Genomic DNA, 13170 nt, shown 5'->3' on the forward strand with positions numbered 1-13170 from the left:
TGATTTGCATATAGTCACTTGAACCATATCTTGACAACTTTGGAGAATATAGTGAAGATCAGCTTCACCACGATATCGAAATTATAAAAAAAATATCAAGGAAAATGGAAAACTTACATGATGGGGGATTTTTGTTATCTTTAGCGTTACCGACTAGGTGCATTAGTTTCCAGGAAATAATTAAAGAGCAGTTTTAAAGTCGTCAAATAAAATGCATTAACATAATATACTAACAAAAAATGATTAATAAAAAATCATTATGTTTTTCCTAAATAATAGTGAAACCTTATTTGTTGCAAGTATCTTCCAACTAGTCTCAGAAGTCTATTACAATTAAAGTTGTCTTTCCCTTTTGTAGTAAAAGTGGCAATAAGCAAGACTTTACCCTTGCAATTAACAAAGGGTACATATAACCATAAGATACATTATTCATACTAATTCTAATAAAAATCATTAGTTGACTATTATTCTCTTGACTTCGATCAGTTTATTTTATTGATATTAATTGAATGCTATAATGATGAAAATCCTTAAGTATGATATCGTTCACGCTTATTGTAATGCAAAAAATAATGAGGGATTAGATAATTATGTCTGATTTATACCTTTAAAAAATTTATCCATAACTTGATTTTTAAATATATTTATTAACGATTAAGATGTATTAAAGTAGTTAAGTTATTATTGCGAAAAATTACTTAAGTTTTTAGCCTTTTTTTTTAGGTGAAACTAAGTTTTTTGCATTGTGTCAAAACTTCTCCGCAGAAATTAATGTTTAAAAAAAGTTATTTTCTCTCTTAATGGCTTATCATTCAAAACGGCTTATCTTTAGATACTTAAGTTTTAATCAGATCATATTTGCTTATTAAATATGAAATATTTTTATTAGAAATTAAGATATTTTTATTCATTCATTCATGTTTGAAGTAGAATAAATGTTATGCCACTGTAATTAAAGAGCGTTATTTTCAAATGAAGTTCTGATAATGCTATTGTACTCCTAGTATTAATATTACATATATATAATGATATCTAATAATTTTATCACATAATATATACGCTGTGTCTAGCCTCCCGGTACCGGTATCCGAATAAATCCCGGTAAAATGATGACGTATATAATGACTTAAAAATCTACCGGTATTTATATCAAGCTGTACTCGCCTCCCCGTACCGATGTCCGCATAAATCCGGGTATGTATTGATGACATAATAGTATTTCGCCGGTGTTTCTATAAATCCCGTTAGATTTTATAAAATAATTAGACACTATTTCAATATCATTTTCAAAATTTGTATAATATTCTTTATAATCAGTATAGTTTAATTTTAAATTCTATTAAAAAACTTTTGAGTACAGAAACAGATGCTACAAAAAATAAAATGATTTATTAATAGTTTAATTTAAATAAGTTTAATTTAATTTAGGTTAATTTAATAATATTAAACAACAAAAAAAAAACAAACAAAAATTGTGATAAAATTTAAAAAATATTGTTTTTTACAAAAGGCGCAAAACCAAGTTTTTGGCTTCTTTTTCACTGTAGTACATTTAATATGCCGTTTAAGTAGGTATAACATGTAATTTTTTCTTCTTTAGACAATATATATAGCCACATACAGAGCAAATTAAAGGACGTTGGGATTTTTTCTTACATAACGTTGTGACCAAATTCCATGCATCATCTTTAAAAAACGTTCTATAATATAAAAATAAAAACTTGTAATATTATATAGAAACCATATTTAAGACATGGTTACCTACCTTATTAAACTAATGTCTACATATTCATCTAGAATTGAATGAGGAACTCTTTCTATGTCGGTCTTAACAAAAGTTTTCTCAATAAGCACAGTACTGTCAATTGTTTCTGAAAGATTCTTTTCTACCACCCAGCTTAGAATTCTCTTCTGTTTTTCTTGAAAATGTAATCGATTAAAAGGAACTATACCATTGTTTTTCTTTGGTATTCCAATGGCAGTTAAATCCGCGCCCTTTGGTCGACCTCGTCGTTTAAAGACTTTTGGAAGCTTGATATTTCGTAAAATTATAATTTTATTTTCTAAAAATGATTTGTTACGGATTTTTTGTATAATAAATAAAAGATAAGTTGAAATTTACCTTTAGGTGTATCTGTCAAAATATCAGTTTGAACATTAAACTCTTCAGAAACTGAATTACCTTCTGTATACGACATACTATTTAAATCATTCGTGGCTTCACTTGAAAAAGGGGTATAGTGAAATATGTGTAATGGACAAAAAAATATTTTAAGCTCACCATAATTTTGATGTAAATCATTCTGTTCCAAATCGTAGTTTTCCTCTATAGCATTAACATTAGTTTCGCCAGAATATATTACTTCCATATCGTTAATATTAAACGTGTCTTGAACACTTGATTTTTCACCTGAGGCTAAAATTCAACATTATTATGATAATATAAAAATAAATATGTATAATGAAAAAGGGCCCTTACTCAGAAAAATTTCCCTTACTTACTAGGCAAAATAATGTCGTCCTTAGTATCTTAATTTTTAATTTTTAAAACTACTTCATGTTCTTCTTTCCATAACATTTCTAGAGTTTTGAGTGTATCGAGTCTATCTTCAAATAAAGTATCACAAGATTGTCCCATTAAATCAGCAAATAAATCTGTGACAAATAGGGCTTTCCTTCTTTTCTGACTATATGTTTGAGGCTTATTAATTGGTAAAGTATTAATATTAATATCCTACTCCATTTCTTTCGAATTGTCATTGTTACTATTAAATTTTAAAATCTGTTTATTTATAAAAAGACGTTGCGTTGTTTTGTAGTATTCTAATGTCCACCGCTTATTTACGACTTCTTTAGCAAACAGAGGAAGACCCAATCCTTTTCTTAGCGCAAAAATATGTCTACATGGTAATAACATTCCGGTGGAAAAATTGCATGTACAAAAATCTATCCCACAACTAATATCTCCTTCAGACGTTTTAAAAGTGTATTTATTGCTAGAGTCGGTAACAGTAAACACTGAACGGTTAATTTTGTTGCTAAGTTGTAATTGCTTAATAACAATTTTTGCTGATTCTTGAGTTAAATATTCTATATACTTTTTTTCATCATAAGATATATCCAAATTGTAAAGAAACTGTGTAAAAATTCTTCGAGGCTGCTGTTGCGTTTTATTACAGATTTAAGTTTAGAATTTATTGATTCAATGCGATTATTGGTAGTGTTTAGGAAATTGCAGTTAAAATAATTTTTTGTCATGGACCATTCATCTTTAATTCTGTACCAGTTCACATTAAAACAGTCTAAAACAACTTTGGGAACATGTCCTCACATAGTTTTGTACAAGTCTTCAAATTCCTCCATAGTTTTTGCGTAAACCATCTTTTGAATAATTTCAAGACTTAAGTTTCTTTGCGTAGAAGATATTCCCATTTTTTTGTAGGATATTTGCCTTTGAAATGTGCGCATGGAGTGGAAAATACAAATAATAACATTAGCTTCAGGAAAACACTTTTTAACAATTTTTCGTTCTAGTAAGTCTTTATCAATCATCACACACTTTATTTCGGCCCATTTAGGATTTTTAAGCTTAAACTCATTTAAAAACCATTCAAAACTTTCTTGCGCAAGTAAACAAAAGGCGACTACTTCGGTTTGGCAATTTCCATCTTCACATATAATTAAAAATAAGGGAATACTTATATTAATTAACTTATAAGTTCCGTCAAGACTTAAAAACTCTGGAAAAGTATCGAAAGTCATCTTTATTTTCTTGGTTTGAATAAACATACCTTTAAAGTTGTTAGTTTCGTCTTTTAAAGTACTGACTTCACAGTTATATGATTTTCTTAAAATGTTTACGCACTGCTCTAAATCTATGGGTGTTTTGTTGGCGGAACTTTGCTTTATGTTAGACAGATCTTTTAATGTTAGCTTTAAGCCGGTATCTTTCTCCAATTTTTCCTTAACTTTTTTTTATTTGCATCTAATAATAATAATTCTTTTGCCGGGGTAACTTGCGTTGCTGTGGCAAAAAATCAAATAATATCTTGCTGGTTTCGTGATTGTGTTCTTTTTGAATTGCTTTGACTTCTAAACATTTGCCATTTTGGAAAACTCGGAAAGCAATGCTTGCAGGACAAGGATTTTCCTTCTTTAAATTTCTTACCTCTTTTATATTACTTCCCTTCTTTCGAAATTTTTGGCGTCCAAATATGCAGCAGTACTTTAGCTCATAGTATTTTAATTCTGGTCTAATAGTTTTTTTAATTCTTGACGAAGTAATAAGCCTCGCGTCTCATTTCTAATACTTTGAAAATGTTTTACTTTCATATTCCAGATTCATTTTCAGAGCTCGGTTTACATCCTCAAAACTTTTAAAGGTCTCGCCCACAAAAAACACCATCGTTACACACTTTTACACCACTTAATATGCAACAAATCAACCAATACTTTTATAATAATTTATCTAAACACTGTACTCATAAATGAAACTATCGAATTATTTATAGGTTATGTTTCTGTCAAAACTTCTACCGGGATTATTGTAAATACCGGTAGACAATTACGTCATCATACCGCCATTATATTTTACCGGCATTTATTTGGATACCGGTACCGGGAGGCTAGACACAGCGTAATATATACTTAGATTTAAAGCAACATCGATATTATTATGATCAGTTAACGACTCCGATAAATTTAAAACCTTTTAAATTTTTACTAGTTACGGTCCTGTTGAGTTATTTAACTAAATAATAATTCTAATATGATCAGTTACCGTTAAGTAACATAACATAAAATCATGATTTTATGTTGTAAAACTTTTTGCCGCTATACATAACAGCTGTTTGTTATAAATTCTTTTGTGTCAGAATATTGCTTTAACTGCCAAGCGCAGAACATGGCTTCGCCTAGGTGTACAGAATAAAATTAGAAAACTTAAGGGTAGTGGACAGATGTTTTAATCATATTGCGAAAAAGGTCGAGTGATTAAATGAAAACGGCAGCAATCCTTGTTTATGTCTACGAAAATGTTTTGAAATAGTACCCCAGGCTATTGCGTCTAAACTTTTTCAAGATTTTTGAGGTTTAGCAAATTGAAACCTACAAAATGCATATCTATTTGGCTATATTAAGTCCAACCTGATTAAGAGACGAACAAAAAAAAAGAGATACGGTGTCGAACCTGTACGAAATCATACGTAGTAGGACACAATTCCACTTATTAAATTTGCAAATGAGTATTTAAATCAATCTATGGAATTAGCGGAGGAAGATGTGAATAGCTTGTAAAAAAATTGTATGAACAACATTCGGTTCCTGTTTTGACTCAAAAAGAAAAACACCAACAACCCAAAGAAATATAGTGAAGCTGATCTTAAAGATATCAAAGATTTACTGCCAAAATACGAGAGCCATTACAGCCCCAATAAAAATCCTAATGTAAGTTGTACATGAGTGTTAAGTACAAAACCGCATCTCTTTTTGAAGAATTTGCAATGAAAGTCATTCAAGAAGGAAAAACTCAAACAATATCTCGTAATAAATTTAGGAGAATATTTACTGAAGAAAATAATATTTCCTTAAAGGGTCCAAAATCCTATGCATGTAATGAAAATCAAATCAAGATTTTTACGGTCAGGAAACCAAAAAATCAAGAGCTGCTAAAAGAATTGGAAGGTGCTCAGGATCTGCGCCTCAGAGAGACTGAAGCAGCTAGAAATAATTTAAAAAATGCTATTGAAGAGGATAGGACCATATTAAAAAAGATCTACGTCATTATATTTGATGAGCAAGTACTTCCGACTCCAAAGTTAACAACCGGGCCATGTTTTTATTAAAAAAAAGTTGTAGTATTAAAATGTTAGCATCTACTGCTGTAATGAGCTGGAACAGAGTTACTTCTACCTATGGAATGAGTCTGTAGCAAAAAGAGTCTGCGATGAATTATAAGTAAGTATTTTAAGACATTGGATATCAACGGTGAATTTTTATGTGCCGTTTCTGACAACTGAAGCGGACAAAATAAGAACTGGACCATTGTGGCGCTGTGGTTACATCTTTTAGCCCAAAAGAGATTTTCCAACATATTTCATGTCTTTCCGGAAGTCGGACACATAATGCTGCCTAGTAATCGTGACTTTGCACGTGTTGAAAAAGCAGCATGAAAGCAGGCGGCAGTCTATTCTCTCCAGCAATGGGAAAGTATTCTTAAAATAGTTCAGAAATAAAGACGAAGGTTTTTTTTATTTTCTGAACTTCGTAAGGACTTTAAGCGGCCTCAAGATATAAAAATAAGCTCTGCCATAAAACTGGATTTCCGTTGTAATGATCCTTTACGAAGTTTTATGCATGAATTTCTAACTGAAGGAAGGTGATATCTCCATTTTCTAGCAAATGTAAACATGCAACATGTGTTATGAGATGTTAGCCATTAAGTTAAATTACGCAGTTGAGTTATTTATGTTAATAAATGATAATTGGAAAAAAAATCCGGTATAAATTGAGATAAAAATTTAAAAAATGAGTTCAAGCGAAAGTGATGTAGAAATTTTAAACAAAACAGAAGTTTTGTAAATAGTGCTAAATATAAGAGAAATGTTATTAAGAAAGCTAGAGTATAAGGATTGGAGTACGTGAATTATTCTGGCAAACAGATTCCTGCAAAAGTGATTGCTCGTGATCTATGGTAAGATTTATCAAATCATATTTTTAGTATGGTTAAAAATATTATGATCTACTTTTAGTTGCCACAAGAAGTGTCTGAGCAGTATTACTCCAGATGAAAAACAAGCTATGCGTAATTTGTTTTGTAATATAGAAAGTAAGGACTTGCAAGACGTGCATTTACAAAAGCTTATAGAAAAAAGTAATGTTTTTTGGAAAAGACCTGTTATAACTGATACTAGTAAGCCAAAGTCAGTGAGTGCAAATTATTTTATTCTAAATGGGGTCAAAAGGGTACACACAAAAGAGCGTTTTTAGCAGTTTATGGTATCTCTAAAAAGCGTTGCGGACAAATAGATAACTTCTGAAAAATAACCAAACACAATGCAATCAAAGGAAATGTTTTTTTGGTTATATTTTAAAAAGAATTATGATCTGAAATTTGTCCTGTAGTATCTGCGAGAAGCTTAATGCCAAAATTAAAAGTGACACATTTAATGAGAATGTCAAGCGAGTTGCAATTGAGGAATTTATGGTCCACAAGAGAAGAAGAGTCTGTATTGATTTTATGCCCAATGTTTCGCTTTCACAAATTCCTGTACAAAATCTGTATTATTTCTGTCAGCTTACTGTTTGCACTTTTAGAATACATAGTTTAACAAGTAAGAATATTAGATGTTACGTCTATCATAAAGGAGAGGCAGGAAAAGGTGCAAATGATGTATGCTCCATCCTTAAGTATTATTTGGTGATAACTCTAGTTGTCAAAATTAAAATAAAACAGTTGTTCCCTTTCTAATGAGTTTAGTGGAGCTTAAAAAATGTATAAATATTCAGATATATTTTCCCATGAAAGGACATTTTTTATGCCCTGTGACCGAGATTTCAACCTAATAAAGAGACAGCTTAATAATACAGAACGATTATACACTATCAATAAATATATTGTACTAATTTCAAAGGCCTCCAAGAATCAAAAGAATTTTTTAATTATTGTGTGCAGTAAACTAATATATGATTTTAAAAATTGGTGCCCGAAGTTTTATAAAAAAATCATGTTTTAGCAACGAATCTTATGAAAAATCGGTTGCACGCTTCTTTAACTATTTTATTATTTTGACAATTAATAAAATAATTTGCCAGGAATTTATAGGCTGTCCCTTAATTGACACTTTTCGTCTTTTAATAAATACTGAGATGGGTTAAGCCCTGGAAGTTTAAGACAAGCTTACATTGAGAAACTGCCTATGAATAAAAATATAATGGGCGACATATTAAATACAATAAAATTTATTTCTGAAAAATTTTCGGAATTTTGGCAACAAGTCTTATCCTGGCCACAAGCGAAAGGGATTCTAATTTAAAGTATTTGTATGCATTAATATATGTGATTAACACTAAACTATAAGTTAACACAACTGAAATAAAGCAAATGTCAAAAATTTCAGGATTGATGTTTTATTTTACTGCAGAAATGGAACATATCTATAAGCCAAAAATGGCGTTTTCTAGAGATGCAAATTAAAACTAGGTGATAGCATTTCATTAAACCCACCGAAAAGTACAGTTCATTGATAATTTAAAATGAAAAGAATGACCACTAAAATTAAGACTATTCAGTTTTCTTCTAAGCCTAAAAAAACATTGAAGTTAATATTTTTATGTACGATTCTGTTTAAATAATCCTTCTCATTAAAAAAAATAGAATAAAGAAAATGAGATCTTTGAATTAGTTAGTATAGTCAGAATATGTTTTTTGAAAGTTTCTCAAATTTTCTTTTATGTTGCATATTAGGTTTTATAGCTGAGGTCTTTAATTATGCTCTCATAGGAAGGAACTGACATATTAATATCATCTAGCTAAATAAATATTATCGCCATCCTCAAAAAATTTAAATTTCATTAACTGACGTTATAGTTAAGTCCATTCTTTAAGCTTATTTGAAATGCACTTAGTTCAAGAGAATTTAGCTATTTTAGTTAGTCAATTTAGTTAATCGTATTAAAGTACTTGTGATAGTGCACCGAATTTTAAACCATTTTACCACTACATAAAATACCAATAGTCACATCGAAAGAGTCCATTAGTCGCTAATTGACGTTTATTATATATATATATAATGACGTATATTAACGTTTTAAATTTTAAATACCTAAATGCATCAACGAAACAATTGATTATTTAAGCAATTAAAGCTTATAACATTGCCATACATAATGTTACTAAACAAAACCCTTTTGACATATTTAATGAAAGTTTATATACGTTAAATCCGTTCGATTTAACACACGAAAAAATTTTAGAAAAATACATTACTGACTGCAAGGATTGCGTAAGGAATTTTTTATGACAAAATAAATTTCTTAATATAAAATTACATCTAAATGTAAACCAACAAAAAATTTAGAAAATTCCATAAATTCTATGAGGCTCAAATTATTATGAGAAAATATCTGCGCGAATCAAAGATAAATGCGTATTTAAATACGTTGAAAAAGACATAAGTAAACATATTATTTCTAAGAACAAAAATGTTGTACCTAAATCCATGATACAAAAACCCAAAAGAAATCCTATTGTCCATTGTCCCTCGGAATAATAAGCCTCCTTACTTCTGCTGAGCCTCGCAGTCAATATATAATTATCGACATTAGTGACAGCGACATGTCCTATCATACTCCACAATGAAGCCTAATTTCCGCTTTAACTAGGAAATGGGAGAATTGCCTCATTACATTTATTTTATTACCAATTTCAAAAGCACTGCGTATTAACTATCTTTAGGCAGCATAATTCTATATTCTACCAAGCTATTTTTAAATGGACGACTACGTATATTGTTCGGATAAAGAAATAAAATTTCTTAAGTAGTTATGCACTATATAAAAATATACAGTGCTTTCATTTCAAAACGATCCACCCTTAATAACTTTCTTAAAAAAAAAAAAAAAAAAAAAAAAAACCACGTCAAATTAGATATACAGGGGGACGTTTAATTATGCAATTACTGAAGTTCTGTCAATCACCTCCTCACCTCCAGCTAACCTCACTTTAATATGTCAAATGGCTACCCCATGGTGTGATACAGTATTTTAAAGGGCATTCATTATGCTATCAATGGTTGTAAAAAAAAATAAAATTGATTGACCAAGAAGCAATTAAAGTGTAAATCGGTAGGGTAGAAAAACAAATTTAATTAGTTTAACAAATTTATTTTATTAAATGTTCAAAATGCGCGCCGTTATTAGCAAGACAATAAAAAAGCCTATTTTCAAACTCCTTACATTGGCAAGGGTCTGCCCGCTAATTTCTCTGCATTCTTGAAATATTCTATTTTTTAAATTCTCAATACTCTCAGGTGGGGTTTTATAAACTTTGCTTTTTAAGTAGCCCCAAAGAAAAAAGTCTAGTGGGGTTAGGTCCGGAGATCGCGCAGGCCATTCGATTGCACCACGTCTGCCAATCCACTTTTCTCGAAAATTTTCATCAAGCCACTCTCGAACTACCATAGTGCGCGGAGCTCCATCCTGCTGAAAATGTAATTATTTTCATTCAATAATATAGCACCATGTTGATCTACTTGATTTTCCATAGATTGGATGATGGAAGGGTATATTGCATTTTCTAAAAGGTTTAAATAAATTTCGCCGGTCAAATTCTCTTCCAAAAAAAATGGCCCGATTATTTCATTCTCATAAATTCCTGCCCAAACATTAATTAAAAAAAATAAAATTAATTAATTAATAAATTAATTAATTAATTAATAAACATTAATTTATTAATATTTTTGCAAAAAATTTGAAGACACTCTTTTTTTTCGCAAATAACGGTACACATTCTTTACCTAAAAAAATAAATAATTTGCTTGAACTAAATGTACTGTTTGTTACCACAAATTTTAACTTCTAAATTGCTTGTATTTTTTTTTGATGATCTATTATAAAAAATGTAAGAATTTCAAAATGATGTAGGTACCACACTAAAAGTATTCATTTAAAATACCAAATTTTGGGGTAAATAAAATATTCAATATTTCTAGACATTTTCCCTAACTATTTGCTTACACATTTACCGATTTCATTTTTTTTGGTACCGTAGAATAGAGAATTTTACGCTGCTTACTATGATGTATCACACGATGGGGATTCCCATTTGACATATTAAAGTGAGGTTAGCTGGAGGTGAGGAGGTGATTGACAGAACTTCAGTAAATGCATAATTAAATATCCCCCTGTATATCTGATTTGACGTGTTTTTTTTTTTTTTTTTTTTTTTTTTTTTTTAAGAAAATTATTAAGGGTGGATTGTTTTGAAATGTAAGCACTGTATAAAATTTTTAGGTTTGAGTATGTAATATTTTATTTTAAATGGTTTGGTAGAATATAGCAATTTTATTACCTTTTTAGATAATTTAGAAGATGCGTAAATATGTACTAACAGTGTTTCAGAGGATTTTCACAGATTTTTTCTTAAAAAAAATAATGCAATTTTTCTGTATGTAATGTAATTTGCTAATGATTAGTAGGTATCAATCGTAATTTTCTTTTGAACGTTATAGTTCAACATAGGTCTTGAATGTATTTTCAGATTTAAAAGTGAAAATGCATAAAAACCTATGTGTGATCGAACTTCATTGCACCAGTAATCTGTGGACGCGAGTTCATAAAAACTGGCATTTAGCAGAATATAAAAACGTGCTGTTTACAGTGTTACGGTTTTGATTAGCGAGTGATAACTACCGATATATGATTTTTCCAGTATTTTAAAACGATTTAATAGAGGTAAATTATTTTATAATAAAACATACCTAATGAAAAATTAAAAATTTGTGTAGATCTTTTAATACTTTTTAATACCGAAAATGGGCATTTATTAATAAAGCCTTATTGTAAACTAGACATAGGAACAAAAACGACACAGAAATATAAATGTTTTTCATAAATATATAGAATAAAAACGCATTATAGTAGTAAAAGTACTATAATGTGCTTACTACTTTTACTACTATAGCATGCAACTCCAGTGCACGGCATCGTCTACTGGTCTGAGCAAAAAGAACATTTCCCGCAATACGAGAACTAAGGCGAGCATGTTGAAAATTATATGTGTTAAATGCGAATCTAAATTATCGCAATTGTTCCATTTACAAGCGCTATTAAAGACTGAAACTGGTAAACTTACCGAAAAGATATCATTACTAGACAGCCGGTTTCAGGATATTCGCGATAGTATGGGTGGTAGCGACGGTAATGTTAACTTGTCACCGTTAGATTTTGAAGAAATTATTTCCGAGTCAAACGAGCGTAATATTCGTAAAAAAACATTGTTCTATTTAATGTAAATGAACAGCCCGCAGACTTGGATAGGGATCAAAAAATTAGTAGAGAAAAGGCTGCAGTTGGTGACATATTAAACCTTATTTTTCGAGTGATATATCTACAAATATTGTTTTGTCTCATAAATTAGGTGCTTATTCCTCAAGCAGTAAACGTCATAGGCCAATTAGGGTTACCTTTTCAAAGGAATCTATAATGTTTATAACATAATTAGGAATACAAAAAAATTAAAACATAATAACAACCTAAAGAACATATCGATTTTTTTTATAAGACCCCTAAACAAATAAGTTTTTATCAAGAGGTTAAGGCTGATCTTAACAGAAGGGTTAATAGCGGTGTCATATATTAAAATTAAGTATGTTAATAGAGTGCCCAGGAATGTTTCTTTAAACTTAACGAGTCACCCTTTTAAAATAACATAATACCATTTTATTATCAAAATGTTCGTTGTTTAAATACAGAAGTAAACATATTCTATAACTCCGTCTCTGTCAGTTTTTTTGGTCTTCTTACGTTAACGGTAACTTGGCTTCAGGGTGATGTGTCCAGTTCCGAACTTTTTCCTGACTCTTATTTGGTTTTGGCCTAATAGAAACTTGTGTATCTACGGGTGAAGGAGTACTCCTTGCAGTCAAACAGGAACATAGGACAGTACCTCCTGATTTTTCTAATATTTCTCAACCATTCTCTTTAACACGTTAACTGCCAGTCTCAATTAGAAAAAAATAATTACCGGGTCCTACGGTAATTTTTTTTTCTAATTTTATTTATCTAATTAATTAAATTAATAATTCTAATTTTTTTTATCTAATTTTTACGGGTGTGCATCAAAACGAACGCATGTGTAAAAATTTATGTAATTTTTGCTTTTTTTAGTTTAAAAAAGCTGTGTCCAAATATGGTACACGTGGCACCTGATTGCACAGGTTTTATTTTTTGATGTCGTGTGCCATGTGTACCTTATCTGGACACGTACAAGGTCAATGTTGATTCGCCTGGAGAGATAGCAGCAGTTGTACGGTTTTCACTAGAAGCGCAAAGACTACATGCATTTTATGTTTGTTGCCTTCTTCAGTCATTCTTTCTATAAAAATTGGTGTAAAAACATGTTGTTTTGTGGGCTATAATTTGGAGGAGCAATGGCGGCAAAGAAAAGAATTA

At 30.1% G+C, this 13170-nt stretch overlaps 1 long non-coding RNA gene across 1 annotated transcript; it reads right to left on the bottom strand.

Moving 5' to 3' along the window:
- Positions 1-2122: 2122 nt before the first annotated feature.
- LOC126742268 (uncharacterized) lies at positions 2123-3121 on the bottom strand. The gene is made up of 3 exons (XR_007662517.1): positions 2503-3121; positions 2282-2416; positions 2123-2223 (listed from the first exon to the last, which is right to left on the bottom strand). It is a non-coding gene; the product is annotated as an uncharacterized LOC126742268 (long non-coding RNA).
- Positions 3122-13170: the final 10049 nt, after the last annotated feature.

Source organism: Anthonomus grandis, chromosome 11, assembly GCF_022605725.1.
Source record: "Anthonomus grandis grandis chromosome 11, icAntGran1.3, whole genome shotgun sequence".
Lineage (NCBI taxonomy): Eukaryota > Metazoa > Arthropoda > Insecta > Coleoptera > Curculionidae > Anthonomus > Anthonomus grandis.